Source organism: Mustela erminea, chromosome 3 (assembly GCF_009829155.1).
Source record: "Mustela erminea isolate mMusErm1 chromosome 3, mMusErm1.Pri, whole genome shotgun sequence".
Lineage (NCBI taxonomy): Eukaryota > Metazoa > Chordata > Mammalia > Carnivora > Mustelidae > Mustela > Mustela erminea.
Genome location: NC_045616.1, coordinates 131,733,800 through 131,750,333, shown reverse-complemented (window position 1 = coordinate 131,750,333; position 16,534 = coordinate 131,733,800). Strand labels below are relative to the sequence as shown.

The 16,534-nt window shown below is 37.9% G+C and overlaps 1 protein-coding gene across 2 annotated transcripts in view; it reads right to left on the bottom strand.

Moving 5' to 3' along the window:
- PLCXD3 (phosphatidylinositol specific phospholipase C X domain containing 3) overlaps positions 1 to 16,534 on the bottom strand; it is a 277,089-nt gene that overhangs the window by 156,337 nt on the left and 104,218 nt on the right. The gene's annotated exons all lie outside the window — the stretch shown is intronic.

Genomic DNA, 16,534 nt, shown 5'->3' with positions numbered 1-16,534 from the left:
TTCCACCCAGGACATAGATTTCTGTTACTTCCTTTTTTTCCCCCCAAATTTTATTTACTCATTTGAGAGAGAGAGAGAGAGGGAGAGAGCACTAGTGGAAGGGAGGGGCAGAGGTAGAGGGAGAAACAGACTCCCTGATGAGCAGGGAGTCTAACACAGGGCTTGACTCCAGGATCCCAGGATCATGAACCAAGCCAGAGGCAGACATTTAACCATCTGAGCCCCCCAAGCAACCCTTGTCACGTCCTTTTTAATTACCCACAAACCATTCATCTTACCATGTAAAGTTGCTGGGATCCATTTTTCCTCTTTTGGAAACTGTGATATTTACATGTCTTTATACTTCAATTTCTACAATCTCTAGAAATGACTGTTTACTTCTCTAATATTTTGTCTGGTTTTTTTTCCCTTAGTACATGGAGATACATATTGCCTTGGCATAAAAGTTTGAACACACTTGAAAACATTTCCATGCACAAGAAATACTATATCTATAAAGTACTCAACCTATTGTACTTTTTAGAGGAGGAAACTAACCTGGAAAAGAGAGAGAGATTAAATAATTATCCCAAATTCACAGAGTTAATAAATGACAAAGCCAGGGTGTAAACCCAGGCACTTGAAGCCAGAACTTGAATTTTTAAACTATCTTTTGCCTGAACTAGGGAATGGTTATTTCTTGTTATCATTTGCTAATTTTACATGATCTGTCCCAAGCAATGTTTTAGGCTCTCTTGTACTACTTTTAGCTCCAGGCATGGTGAGGAGAGATCTTGGTATTGTCTTGTTTGTTTCAGTCTCTGCCTTTTCTGGACTTCAGTCATGCTGACACATTTCTGAAATTAAATGCCAGCTCTGACATCTTCTGCACATGGCATTTAAAATCTGTTATATCGGTTTCTATTTGGATCCTCCTTTTTTGCCTTGTAGCTATCCTGAATACTTTTGTTGTATTTTAATAGAAATTTCTTATGGAGGCTAATAAGGGATAAAATATTCAAAGATTGTGGAATATAGTATTACTACTATATTTTGGTTAAATATGTTATTATACAGGTCATATTTTCGTGAACGACTTCTAGGCGATTAGAATACAAAACTCAGAAACCTGAGCAGTACTAAGGATAGCACAGCTATTTTTTTCCTAAAGTCACAGTCCAATCTGATATTTCTTCGAAGTCTTTATTATAACCAATCAACTTAGTATATAAAAATAGAAGAAAACCGGTTGAACACATAGTTTCATAAATTGCCATATAAAACACATTTCTACTTCACTTTGTTCAATTGTCATGTGTCTTATTCACAGAACACTGGATTGTGCAGTATAATCTTAACTAGTGTTAATCTTAACTAGTGTTCATGGAGATCATTTTTTTGTTGAAATTAACCTGGTTTGGGTCAGTACTTTATAAGGAATTCAAATAATGGATCTGCCTTGAATACTTTTGTTGGGTTGCCTTATTCTCAAATCAACTGAACAGAGAGGTCTTTGTACAAAATCAAACCCCCTCTATACCATCTTTTATTAGTCAACAAACATTTATTGCACACTGACTGTAGCCCAGACATACTCTGGGTATTTGGAAAGATTGACAAGGTCTTGTTCTTGAGAAGCTTGTATAATATGCAGTTGACACACAATAAATACATAACTAAAGGAGTTAATTGTTACTAAAAGCACTATGAAGAGGCTAGATCAAGCAATTGTTGGAAAAATTATGAAGATAGAGATAAGCTGCATTGGCTAGCATGGTCAGGGGATGTATCCTGAGGAGAAGGCATCATTAGAAGTGGAAGAAGGCAGACTGGTGACAGTCTGGAGGACAATTCAAATCTCTAAATCAAAGAAGAAATCTGGAGGACATAGCTAGCAAAGATGACCTAAAGGAAAGAGTCAGTAAAGTTGAAAAAATAAGATAGTGATATCAGCAAGATGGCAAAATTGGAAGCCCCAAAGCCTTTTTCCCCCTATGGAGACACGAATTTAGGAACACATGAATTAATTTGCTTTGTAGGAAATCGAGACACGAGTTCAGAGGCTCCTGCATCCCACTTGAGTGCAGCATTGAAGCTGGTAGGAAAATCTGTGGCATGTTCCTGCCTTAGTCTCTCCCCCAACACAGTGCCACATGATTGAGAGTAAACCCCCAGCTTCTCCTTGAAGAGGGAAAGATAAGACTGGACAATATTTCTAATGTTCCAACTTCGAGGGGAGAAGCGGCAGCCCAACAACTGCCTTCTGCCTCATGGGTCTCAGAGACCTAATGGAAAACCCAACACATTCGAAATGCCTGGGGGCCACTGAATACAAGAAAGCTGGATGGCTTGTTGCTGCTCCAGAGGACTGGCAATACCAGAGACAGAGACTAATATGGCTTGGGAGCTTCTCCCCCCAGAGGGTAGAGAAGAGCAGAGCACGTGTCCAACGTTCTGACTTTTCAAGGGACTGCCCAAGGAACTGATTACTGCCTTGCTTGCCTCTTGACGGGAACCGGCACATTCTTGATGCCCGGAACTGCTGAGAACCAAAAAAGAGCTGGGTGGCATGATAACAGATGTGAAAGGGACTGAAAGATTATGAGATGCTGGCAGGGTGGCGGGAAGGAACCAGCAAAGCCCTCTAGTGAAGGATCTACAAAGACAAGCCCAGAGAAGACAGATCCACAAATATGGTTTAAGAGGCCTCCAGAATCTCTAGCCAGGTTAATTGTATTTTTTATAATGGCCATTCTAATAGGTACTCAGGGATAGTTCATTGTGGTTTTGATTTGCATTTCCCTGATGATTAGTGAATTTGCACATGTTTTCATGTACCTGTGGGCTCTTTGTATGTTTATTCTGGAAAATGTCTATCTGCATAGACTGTCCTCTGTCCAGTTTTTAATCAGGTCGTTTTTTTGCTATTGAGTTGAGATGAGTTCCTTATATTTTGGAAATTCACTCCTTATCAGAGATCCAGTTTGAAAATATTTTCTCCCATTTTGTTGATTATTTCTTCTGCTGTGCAAAAGCTTTTTAGTCTGAGGTAGTCCTGTTTTTATTCATTTTTGCTTTTACTTCTTCTACTTCTGGTGTCACATCCAAAAAAGTCATTGCCAAGACTACTGTCAAGAAACTTTTTCCATATGTTTTCTTCTAGGAGTGTTATCGTTTCAGTCTTTAATCCATTTTGAACTAATCTTTGTGTATGATTAAGATAGAGGCCCAATTTCATTCTTTTTCATGCAAATACCAGTCTTCCCAACATCATTTATTGAAAATACTATCCTTTCCATTAATCTGTCTTTTTCAATTTCTTTTATGTACGTCTTATAGCTTTCAATGTACAAATCTTTCATCTCTTTGGTTAGATTTGTTCCTAAGTATTTTATTGGCTTTTTGTGCTATTATAAATGGAGTTGTTTCTTTATTTCTTTCAAAAACTTTGGTGTTAATGTATAAAAGGCAGCTGATTTTTCTATGTTGATTTTTGTAAGCTACAATTTTACTGAATTTTTTTATTAGTTCTAGCAGGTTTATAGTTGAGACTAGGATTTTCTCATATATAAGAGCAGGTCATCTGCACACAATTCTTCTTTTCTGATTTGGATGCCTTTTAGTTCTTTTTACCACCTAATTGCTATGGGTAGCACTTCCATACTTGGTTCAATAGGAATGGTTAATGCGGCACCCTTGTTTCTAATTTTAGAGGAAAAGCTTTTAGCTTTCACCACTGAGTATGAAGTTAGCTATGGTTTTATCATATATGGTCTTTATTTTATGCTGAAGTATGTTCCTTACATATCCAACTTGGTGAGAGAATTTATCATGAAATGGCATTGAGCTTGTCAAAGCTTTATCTGCATCTATTGATCTGCACCTATTGAGATGAAAAAATATATATAATATGTTATATATATAAACATATATAAAATAAATATATATTATATATATAAATCATCAAATAATATTTTTTATCCTTGATTCTACTAATGTGGCATATCACATTTATTGATTTGAATATGTTAAACCATCTTTGCGTTCCAGGAATAAAACCCATTTGATAATGGTGCATGATCCTTTTAATGTGTTGTTAAAAAAAGAGAATCACTTTAGATTTAAGGACATAGATAGGCTGAAAATGAAAGGATCAAAAAAGATATTCCATACAAATAGTAACTAAAAGAGAGCAGAGGTAGCCATACTTATAACAATGAAAAGAGACTTTAAGTCAAAAACTATCACAAGAGACAGAAAAACATTATATAACCACAAAGGGTCAATTCACAGGGAAAATATACAAATTATAAATATACATGTACCTAACACATTATACATATACATATACATATTTATATATATAAAAGTATACATGTACCACATATATGAAACAAATATTGACAAAACTGAAAAGAGAAATAAATAGGAAATTTCAATACTCCACTTTGGAGAATGGATAGAACATCCAGATCAATAAGGAAATAGAGATCAATAAGGAAATAGAGAACCTGAACACTATAGACCAAATGTACCTAGCAGACATATATAGAATATTCCATCCAATTGCAGCGGAATACACATTCTTTTTTTTTTCTTAATATTTTATTTATTTATTTGACAGAGATCACAAGTAGGGAGAGAGGCGGGTAGAGAGAGAGAGAGGAGGAAGCAGGCTTCCCTCTGAGCAGAGAGCCTGATGCGGGCCTTGATCCCAGGACCCTGGGATCATGACCTGAGCCGAAGGCAGAGGCTTAATCCACTAAGCCACCCAGATGCCCCCAGAATATACATTCTTATTAAACACATACAGAACATTCTCCACAACAGATCACATTTTAGGCCACAAAATAGATCTCAGGGAATTTAAAAGATTAGAATCATATCAAGTGTTTTTTCTGTCCACAGTGGAATAAAACTAGTAATCAGTAAAATGAAACTGAAAAATTCTCAAATACATGGAAACAATACACTCTTTAATAACCAATAAGAAATTTGGTTAATTTGGGTCAAATAAGAAATTAAAATGGATATTAGAAAATATCTTGGGGGGCAGCTGGGTGGCTCAGTTGGTTAAGTGTCTGCCTTCAGCTCAAGTCATGATCTCAGGGTCCTGGGATCGAGCCCTGCATCAGGCTCCCTGCTCAATGGGGAGCCTACTTTTTCCTCTCTGTCGGCCTGCTGCTCTGTCTACTTCTCTCTCTCTCTGTCAAATAAATGAATGAATAAATCTTTTAAAAAAATGAAAAAGAAAATATCTCAGGACAAAAGAAATTGAAGACACCACACCAAAACATATGGGATACCTCAAAAGCATTATTAAGAGGAAAATTTAGAGCAACAAATTCCTTCATTAATAAAGGAAGTCTTAGGATGCCTGGGTGGCTCAGTTGGTTAAGCATCTCACTCTTGATTTCAGCTCAGATCATGATCTTAGGTTGTAAGATCGAGCCCCACATCAGGCTCATGTGTTGGGCACGAAGCCTACTTGAGATTCTCTTACTCCCTCTTTCTCTGTCCCTCCCCCACATGCACATGTGCTCTCTCACTCTCTCTCTCAAATAAATAAAATATTTTTTAAAAAAAGAAGGAAGTCTCAAACAACATAATTCTAGACCCTCAAGAAACTAAAAACAAATTTGGCCCAAAGTTAGTAAGAGAAAGGAAATAATAAAGATTAGAGAGTAAATCAATGAAATTGAGAATAGAAAAATAGAAAACAAAACTAAGAGTTGGATTCTTGAAAATGTAAAAAAGAAAAATGACAAGACTTTAGGAAGACTAAATAAGAAAAAAGAGGAGACTTAAAAAAATGAAATCAGAAATGAAAAAGGAGACATTACAATTGAGACCACAGAAATAAAAAGGACTTAAAAAGTCTAATATGAAAAATTATACGCTAAACTGTATAACCTAGAATAAAATGGATAAATTCCTAGAAACACTTGACACTTGACCAAAACTGAATCATGAAGAGAGAGAAAATCTGAACAAATCTATAACTATAGGAGATTAAAACAGTAGTCAAAACCTCTGAACAAAGAAAAGCCAGATATCAGATTGCTTCACTGCTGAATTCTACAAAACATTTAAAGAATTAACACCAGTCTTCCTTAAACTCTCCCAAAAAAATTGAGGCAGTAACACTTCCAAACTCATCTTGTGAGGCCAACATTACTCTGATGCCAAAGCCAGACAAAAACACTACAAGATAATAAAATTACAGGCCAATATCCCTGATGAATTAAAGATGCAAAACTCCTCAAAAAAACAGTAGCAAACCAAATTTAGCAGCACATTAAAAGAATCATACACCATGGTCAAGTGAGATTTAACCCAAGAGTGCAAAGATAGTATGATATTAAGAAAAATATTTTAAAAAATCAATGTGATACATCACATTAACAGAATAAAAGATAAAAAATACATGATTATTTTAACAAATGCAAAAGCATTTGATAAAAACTCAACATGCTTTCATGTTAAAAACACTCAGCAGACTGGGAATAGAAAGGGATGACTTTAACATTAAACAGGTCATATATGGAATGTCCATGAAAATATACTCAAAGCTAAAAGTTCTTAGGCACAAAGCAAGGATGCCCACTTTTACCATTTCTATTCAACATAGTACTGGACCTAGACACAGCAATTAAGCAAGAAAAATAAGACATTCAAATAGGAAAGAAAGAACTAAAATGATTTCAGCTTGTAGATGATATGATCTAATATGTAGAAGATCCTAAAGATTATATACAAACACAAACTGTTCAAATAAACGCAGTTAATAAATTTGCAGGATACAAAAATCAACATGCAAAAATCAGTCTCATATCTATATGCTAAAAATAAACTATCCAAAGAGGAAATTTAAAAAAGCAATCTCATATAACAGCATTAAAAAGAATAAAATATTTAGCAATAAACTTAACCAAGGAAGTAAAAGATTTGTACTCAGAAAACTGTGTGAAACAGACTGAAGAGTCACATAAATGGAAAGACATCCCCTGTTTATGGATGGAAGACAATATTCTAATGTCCAGACTGCCTGAATTGATCTACAGATTCACTGAGATCTCCATCAAAATCCCAATTATTTTTTTAATGGAAACAGAAAAAATAACTCTAAAATTCATAGGAAACCCCACACATACACACACACACACAAAACCCAAATAGCAAAAATTATCTTGAGAAAAAAGAACAAAGCTGGAGGACTCACACTTCATGTTTTAAAACATATTACAAATCTACAGTAAACAAAACAGTATGGTACTAGTATAAAGACAGACACATAGATCCACAGAACAAAATGAGAGCCCAGAAATAAACCTACACATATACAGTCAACTTACCTTTGACAAGGTTGACAAGGATGAAAGGATAGGCTCTTTAATAACTGTATTGGGAAAACTTGATATCTACAGTCGAGAGAACGAAACTGGACCCTTATCTCACACCATGTACAAAAATTAATTCAAAGTGAATTAAAGATTTAAATATGAGATCTGAAAGAGTAGAGCTCTTAGAAGAAAACATGGGGGAAAGGTTTCTGGACATTGGGCTTGGCAACAATTTCTGGTATAAGAGACCAAGAGCACAGACAATAGAAGGAAAACAGAAAAGTGGGACCACAAGCTAAAAAACTTCCACACAGCAAGAAAGCAATCAAGCAATCAAAAGAATAAAAAGGCAACCATGAAATGGGAGAAAGTATTTTCAAACCATATATCTGCAAGGGATTGATTTCCAACACATAATTAATTCCTATAACCAAATAGCAAAATACCAAATAACTCAATGAAAAAATGGCAAAAATCTTGAATAGACATCTCTCAAAAAAAAAAAAAAAGACATACAAATAGCCAACAGGTATATGAAAAGATGTTCAAAATCAGTAGTTATCATGGAAATTAAAAATCACAACTGCAATGAGAGAATACCTCATACCAGTTAGAATGGTCATTATCAAAGACAATAACAGAAAGCAAGTGTTAGTTAAGATGTGGAGAAATCAGAACCCCTGTTTATTACTGGTGAGATTGTAAAATGATGCAGGTGCTTAGGAAAATAATATGGCAGTTCCTCAAAAAATAAAAACAGAACTACTTTATGACCTTATAGTTCCATATTTGGGTATTTATCCCCCCCAAAAAAAACCCGAAATATGGGTATCAAAGAGCTATTAGCACTCCTGGGTTCATTGTAGCATTATCACAACAGCCAAGATATAGAAACAACCTAAATGTCCATCAATGGACAAACAGATAAACACAATGTGAAATATACATATAATGGAATAGTATTTAGCCATGAAGAAGGAAAACAGTCATATGCTACAACATGAATGAACCTTGAGGACATTATGATAAGTGAAATAAGCCAGTTACAGAAGGATAAGTATTACATGCAATAGTCAAATTCATAAAAGCAAAAAGTAGAATGGTGGTTGCCAGGGGCTGGTGGGAGGAGGAAAGGAAAAACTGTTATTTGTTGGATATAAAGCTTCAGTCATGCAAGATGAAAACATCCCAGAAATATGCTATACACCCCTATACTTATAGCTAATAATACTGTACACTTAAAAAAAGTAAATCTCGTGCTATGTTTTTTCGCACAATATTTTAAAAAGCGTCATAAAAAGTTAAAGGAAGAGCATGTTTAAAAACTGAAGTGTAGTCATACACATCAAATGATGCTGAAAGATCAAATAAGATGATAAAGAATTAACCATTAACTTCAGCAAAATACAGATCACTAGCAACCTTGATAAAAACAATTTTAGTGCCATGGTAAGGAAATAATGAGATTAGCACAGGCCAGAGGAAATAATTTCAAGACAAGATAGTTTTTATAGCCATCACAGAGAACTGCTACAGTAGAGAGAAAGGCTGGTGTGGAGCCAGAGGGCTTTTTTTTTTTTTTTAAACAGGCAATAATAATATGTTTGTGTACGGACTAGAGTGATCCAGCAGAGGCAGAGAAAAATAGTGACACCGGAGAGACAGGGGATGAATTGGGGAGTAAACGCTGAGGAGATTTGAGTGAATGGGATCCACACCACAAGTACAGAAGGTGGACTTAGGGAGGGGCAGATTCAGGAATTTCTCCTACATAAAGAAAATGCAGGAATTGTTGCAGGTAAGTTGCTGGGTTAATAGTGGGAAAATGAGGAAGTTCTTCTCTGGATGAATTTTTTTATATATATAAAATATAAAGTGAGCCCATAAGTGCAGAGTGAGGTGAGAAGGAAGTGCCGATATGAGGAGGAAAAGAGACGAAAATGTCGTCTCAGAGAACGGGAAAATGAATTTACTGGAGATAGGAAATAAGATATATGGTCAGAAACTTCAAGTGAATTGAGACATCCAGGTTGTGTAATTTCTTGACCCCCACCCCAACCCCAGTAATGTTTAGCTACTGAAGTTTTCTGGGATTGGAATAGGTTTAAAAAAAAAAAAAATACGGGTTGATGGAGTTGAAGTTTTTCCAGGTAAGCAGAACAAAAAAGAGTGAGATAAGAGAATTAAGGACATTTTCAAGACTGGGACTCAAATGCCAGACCCAAGAATTGGAGCAGATATGAAGAGAAATAAGGACAAGGGTGTGTGTGTGGGGGGGGGGGGTGATAAGGACTAAGAAAAACTTAGTTCTGTAGCCTTCCCTTCTAGCAACCTTCAAGTCAGTATTTTTACAACCCCTTGACCACCTTCCCCACCCGCTCCCCTGGAGAAAGGCCCAGAGCAGGACACGGCAGGAGTGTGTTGAGAGCTAACTCTGCTAAAGACAGCCCTGGTCTTCCTTTTCCTCTTTGTCCTCCTTCCTCCACAGGGGAATGTGGCCTGAGACATGCACTGAGAGAAGTTCCCATTCGTTAGGATACCTTTGAGTACATCTTCCTCCTCACCACCCCACAAGCCAGAGGAGACTTCCAGGAAAGCCTAGCAGGCCACTAGAATTGCCATTCGTCATAGTCCACTTTTCTTCATAAAATAAATTCCCCAAGTGAGTCAAGGAACACTCGTCATTTGTAACATTGACTAAGGATAAACATGGCTGCTTCCTGTGAATTAACTCACAGGAAAGAATTCTATGTGAAACATAGTATTAGTTGGCATTTAAGATAAAGTGGTAACAGAGCTGTCCATTTCCAGGGTCTGTGAGGAAATATAGGGACACAACAAGAGCATATCTAACAAATCAGTGTGCCATCTGCTTCAGTACCTGGTCTCCGGAGGTGACTAATCCTGGCTGCTTCTCAAGAATGTTTAACCGTCTCCTCCTGCCCCTCTTCCTGACCCATCTTCCTCTCTTAATAGAGCATAATAAAAGCATATGGCTCTAGAGAAAGCTTCTGGCAGCAGAATTCGATCTGAAGCATGGTAAATTTCTCTCTCACTCATCCCTGCCTTCTGGAATATATAATTTAGATACTTTTCTGTCCTCTAATCTTAGATCTTAATCCACCCAAAGAAGGAGAAATAAGAGAATATATAAGCTTCTTGAAGGTATCAAATGCTTCTGTCTAGAAGTTCCTTGAGTACCCATTAAAGGGACACGTTCTCCAGTTTCCCAAACTAATGCTTTTAGGTCAGAGGCGGCATCATTGGTAGTAATAAGTAACTTCTAGATTAACAGAGCTGACCCCTTTGATTAACAATAGTTAAAATCTGTGAGCATATATATATATATATATATATATATATATACACATATACACACACACACACACACACACACACACATATGCATGAGATTTAACATTTTCTTTAAGGTCAGAGCACATCTCTTACTCCACCATTCTGCTTTCAAACAGTGAAAGTGTTAGCAATTACTTTAGGTGTGTCCGTTTATTTGGCTCTATTTATGCTCTAAAAGGCTGCTCACCAGGAACAATATGGACCCCAACTGCTTTCTTGCAGTTTCTTTAGGATTAATTAGGTCCCACCTACCAGAGGTCTACCTACTGGGCGGGGGGCGGGGGGTTTGGGGAGGAAATGAGTTCCTTGGAAAAGTAGTTAAAGTCAATACACACTATATGTGTGTACATACACACATGTGCACTCAGAGAGTGGGCTAAAATTGAGAATAATGTAGAGTGTAGAAGAAAGTCTAGTCTACATATTATCCTCCGTCCAGCCCTCATAAACTCATACCTGAGTCCTAGGGTAAGGGCACAACAACAAAAGAATCAATATAAATTCAAAAAGCTCTTTTGTTGACATCCATCCTAGGTAGAAAGACTGAAGGGTTCTGTCAGTGTTGGCAATCATAACTCTAGCACTGATGGCAGGAGGGGTCAGCAGAGGTGGGTCCTGTAGCTTCTACAGTGGGGAACCCAGCCCTGGGAGCCTTTGACCACAGTGGAATCCAGGGCCCTTGTGACACATTAACATCCTCAGTGTTGGGTCTCTGCAGACATAGCAAAGGCCCTAGTGGGACTGCCAGGAGCAGTGATATTTTAGGTATAAACGTTATGGAAGCACAGTTCCTCTAGATGTCCCATCAGTAAAAGTGATAACTCCTCAAAACTTGGCAGATACCATGTATGTAGTAGTCCCCCAAACTGGCTTACAATACATACTTAAAAATTTCTCTGGAGATTTCTAGAACTATTTGGAAGTCCCTTAAACAGGGGCTTGGGAAGGGTGAAAACAAACAATCTAACGTGATTCTGATTTTGCTTTGGGATGGCAGGGTTTAGGAAAACCTACCTTCTGTGTCCTTGTGTCTTCATTTCTTAGCCTTCCCTCATCAATATTCCCTATATCACTGCTGATGTACGGCACTCGACAGCCTCATTCCTCTTCTTTCTAATTCATGCTTTCCATTTTGATTGGGTGGGGTTGGAATTAAATATGAGAAACTCTAAGTAAAGGTATGAGAAATTTTCATAAGGGTAAAGTGTGTAAGGCCTAACATAAAAACATAATGTTATTCATTTTAGCAAATTGAGGGTTTTTTTTAAATGCCAAGTGTTTTGAAACACTGATTATGTTCAATAACTAAAATTCAAGTAAGTTTGTTAATACCACATTTATATTTCTATTTCATGTCAACCATGCTTCAGATAAATGAAGCATGGTTTGCAAATACAGACAAGGTTGGTCATTTCCCTTTTAATAGAAAAAAAAAACAATTTACTGTTTCTCCTTTGTTTTTGATGGCTTTCTGATGCTGATTTTTGTCTTCGTGATACCACTTTTACTCAAGAGTAATATTGAAAAATTTAGCTCTTAGATAAATTGAATGACTCATAATCCCATAAATACAAGAGTAACCCATAAATACAAGAGTAGCTGAGCCTTTAACACAACAAAGAATGAGACCAAATGGATAAAGAAGCAACAGGGGGATGTTTCCTAAATTGCCATTAGCGACCACTAGCATCTCCAAATGGGCCAATTTTAAGTGTTGTTGATGGCTGATAGCAGTACTTTAAGGAAATGAGGGGAACGGTTTTACATTTATCACAGCGACCTAATTTGAACAGTTAGGTAGCAATTAAGTCACATTTATGTTCAAGGTGCATGATGAACTATAATGTGAGTTATCAGTATGTTCCCAACCTGGGCCATTAGCTTTGAGTCAAATACCTACATTCTGGCTCTAAGCCTGATTATAATTTTGAACACTCATAAATAGACTGCATGGTCCAAAAGAAAGAGCTTAGTCAAAGATGTATATTTAAATTTGGCTCTGCCACTTACATAAAGGATCCCCTTAGAACTACCCTAAAGCAGTGTTTTTCCAACTTTAAACGTGTACATAAGTCACCTCGGGTTCTTGTTAAAGGCTGATTATGATTAAATTGGTCTGAGAGGTGGAATCTGAGATACATTTCTACCTCCCCTTGTTCAACTCTAAGTAGCAAGGCCTTGGAGGTTTACTGATACAACATGTAGAAAACATGGTTGTAAATGAGAACACATTTTGTAAGCTGTAAAATGGCATCAGTATCACTTTATCTTAATAGGTGGTGATGCAGTTCAACTCATCAAGAGAAAGTCCTAGAATAAATGATGTTCCGGATACTTAATTTTTCCTTTTTAGCAAAATCAAACACAAAACCAGGAAATGGAAAGGCAACACAAAAAAAGGTATTCAACTTAAACAATTTTGTTTCTTTTTGATTGCTTTCAAAGATTAACTTCCATAATGCCATCCTGACTAAAATGATGGGGGAAAAAACACACACACACACAAAAACAAACCCTGCTTTTTAAAAGAAATTTGTACAATGAGACACAATCATAGATTTGCCCTTTAGATGGTCTCAACCTAATCAAAATAGAAACAGTAAATTACAAAGAAAAGGAAGAAGACAGCTGGCTCCAGAAATACTGGCAACAAGAAGAGACTGTTGTGAGGAAAGAAAGGAAAAACCAATAAAAGCAGCCACAAGAACACAGAAATCAGAGCTGTATAAACATCTAGTTTCTCTAAGTAAAACTGCTCTTTTTCATTGCCATTGGTATTTTCTGGAAGAAATGGACAAAATCATCAGGTACCATGATTGATTTCCAAAGCATTTCTGTATTCCTTGTCTAAAGCACTATCAACAATTCCTATTTAAGTGTCTGCTCGAAAACTAACCCCTGTACACAGAGATCATGAAGAGACTAAAGAAAGAAGCAGGCCACCCCAGGCTGATAGGTGGCACATTTCATAAGCAAGAGAACCTATATATGAGGCTTGTTTGGGGTGGCTACAGGAAGAGTAGATCTTCACACTCACCAACGGGAATCTTAAGACTTTATATAGAGAGACCTTGCCTGGGTTCAGTCACGTGTACCACCAAATGGTCTTAATAAGGAATTACTCTCTTGGGGCAAGCATCCTTGAAAGAGCTCCAACTGTGGGACAGTGGGTAGAAAGTATGTTCCAAGGAAAGGGAAGGGCATGAGGAGACTGATTGCTGGGGTCCATAGTTAGGGTCAGCTGGAGGTCTCGGCCTTCCGTGAACTCCAACACTAAGGAAACATACACTCTCTCTGAGTTCCAATACCACAGTATTTTGGCCAATCTTTCATTATTACATGGTCAGTTTGCTGTATTATGTGAAGATTTTCATCACGCTATCAGAATATGTATGGCAGAACCATCCGTGGAATTAAAAACCCTCCCAAAATCTGAAAGATTTTGGACAGAATGACTCCCTCTCTTAGACCCAGATCACCAACACCCTACCCAGATCAAGCAAAAAGCTTGCTTACTCCCACGATGCATCTCTTCACTGTGGTTCTGGAGACGCCATGATTGTAAGGTTAGAACTCTTCTGCAAAGGTGTCAGAAATTCATCAGACTCGCTTTCACCTGAATTTCACCATTTGTCTTCCTGCTTCCATTTCTCTTTATTCTCTCTCACCTGCCTGCAGTGACAGGAAGCATCACTCATAACCCCAAATGCCAGGATATTGTTTAAAAAAAAACATGTATGAATGAAAATTCCGCTTGGCGTCATTAGAGACAGGAAGAAATGATGAATGAGGTGAGAATCTGAGCACCTGTCAATGTATTCCGACAGCACCATGCCTTTGAAAGGTAAACTGGAAGTAAAACTACTAATACAGATTACTAGCAACTAGTTAGGCCGGTCAATATCAAATCATGGGACTATTTAAATGCAAACAGCCACTAAGCAATTTGGTTCTGAAAGCACTGAAGATGCAGACACTTGAGAAATGTTTAGAGAAGCCAGAAAGGCACTCGCGGTGGGGAGTGTCACACACCTACACCTTGTTCTGTTGTTCCTTGCACTAGCCCTGGGTGATCCGGGTCAGTTGCCCCAAGTGGGTGGCCTCTTAATTAAGCGGCTCTTCACTCCCCAGTTGCTTCACCTAAGAAAAACCTGAACTTTGAGGATGACGGAGCAGTCATTGCCTTCCACAGAAACGCTTGTATGGCGCATCAGGAGTGGTTTTAAATGGTGGAGATAATTACTTAATTCAAGCTGTAGCAACTGGCCAAGTAAACATGTAGCAGCCAGGAAGCTATTAGCATGATTTTAAGGCAATTATTCCATTAGTGTTTAATAGTCTCCAATTAGTCTTCTCTATCAAAGTTTGAATGTCTTATTTCCTCCGAAAATTCTTAGAGTTGAGTAATGCAGAAAAGTACCAAACCCATTTTAACACCTAGATTTATATACATGGATCTACCAAACCAACTTTACAAAAGCATGGGGGGAATTCAGGGGTGTGGAGTTGGTAAAACATCTTTTTTTTTTCTTCTTCTTCTTCTTCTTAGAAGTATTGGGGATAAGAATGCGTGGCTTTGCAGGGGGTTCACTTTGAGAATCATATTAAGAAGGGCTGAGAAAGCAGTGAAAATCCCCACTGCGTCCAATGCCACAACCCCTCTTCGTATTACACTCAAAACGGATCCCATGCAAAGCCTCCCAATCTTACCCCCTACGCCTCCACAGGAAGACAAGCAGAGTATCAGTCTCTGACCTTGGGTTTTCACTTGAAAAAAGGAAAATTGTCCTGTGTCCTATTAATGCCTAGTTCCTTGTCCCCTTACCCTGATTAGTAGCTGTTGCTACTGAGCCATCCAGATACAAAGCCCAAAGCATTTCTCTCAAAAATTTCTAGGATACTTTCTCTAAGGACCACTTTAGGGGTCAGATCACTGCTCTGGGAGTAAATTATTGGCCTTCACCGAGCTGCAGTTTTTATATCTATGAAATGGAGTTAATAGTACCAGCACTGCTCCTTGATGAGGTTTGGGGAAGAGTTCTCTGATCTGGTGTCCATACTAGGGCTTTGAAAAGTAAAGAATTACAGAAATGTAATGTAGACTCTGACATAGTATCCTACTATCCCTCATAACTAGCAATGTGAACTTGGGCTTTTTAACTCCCTGTGTATCTGGCAAGTCACCCATCAGAAGGCCGGCATCAGAGTCCTTGCCTTGATTACTTCCTACATGTACGGAAGTGTTCAGGTGAGACTGTATGAAAGCAACTGTGTAAAACCAAATAAAAAGGAAGCAAAGAGGAAAGGAACGCCTGTGGAAGTGAAAGCGAGATTTTGCCAACAAAGTTGTGTACTTTCTACTGTCTTCTTCAAAAGAGCAATCCCTAGGCTCACCCAGGTAGCAGGGCTAAGCGCACAGTGGAGAAGCTGGGTTGTTCTTTTCCTCAGAGACACCTGGGCTCTTGGGAAGCTACCTCTTGAGGAAGGGCATAAGGAGAAAAACCCTTCCTTCAGGTTTTGGTGCTGAGTGCAGCCTGTGCCTGTCATAGCAGCCAAACACCCACCTGACTAATGACCATTGACTTAGGTTACTGATCAGTTCCAGAGCTGCTGGTTAGAACCTGTTGGGATTTTTTCAAAGGAACCCCTCTCTTCCTTTTTTTTTTCTCCCCTTTCCTCTTTATTATGCTTTCCTCCAGTGGCTGAGAGGGGGCGCTGGATGGGGTAGATCAAGAGGAGACAGACCAAAAGGTTGAACTTGATAACAGGGCTGAGCTCGAGGCGGGGGGGTGGACTACCCGTGGGTAAATTGCCCTCTGGCCGGCTCCTGGGAAAATCAGGCATCTGCACCCTCA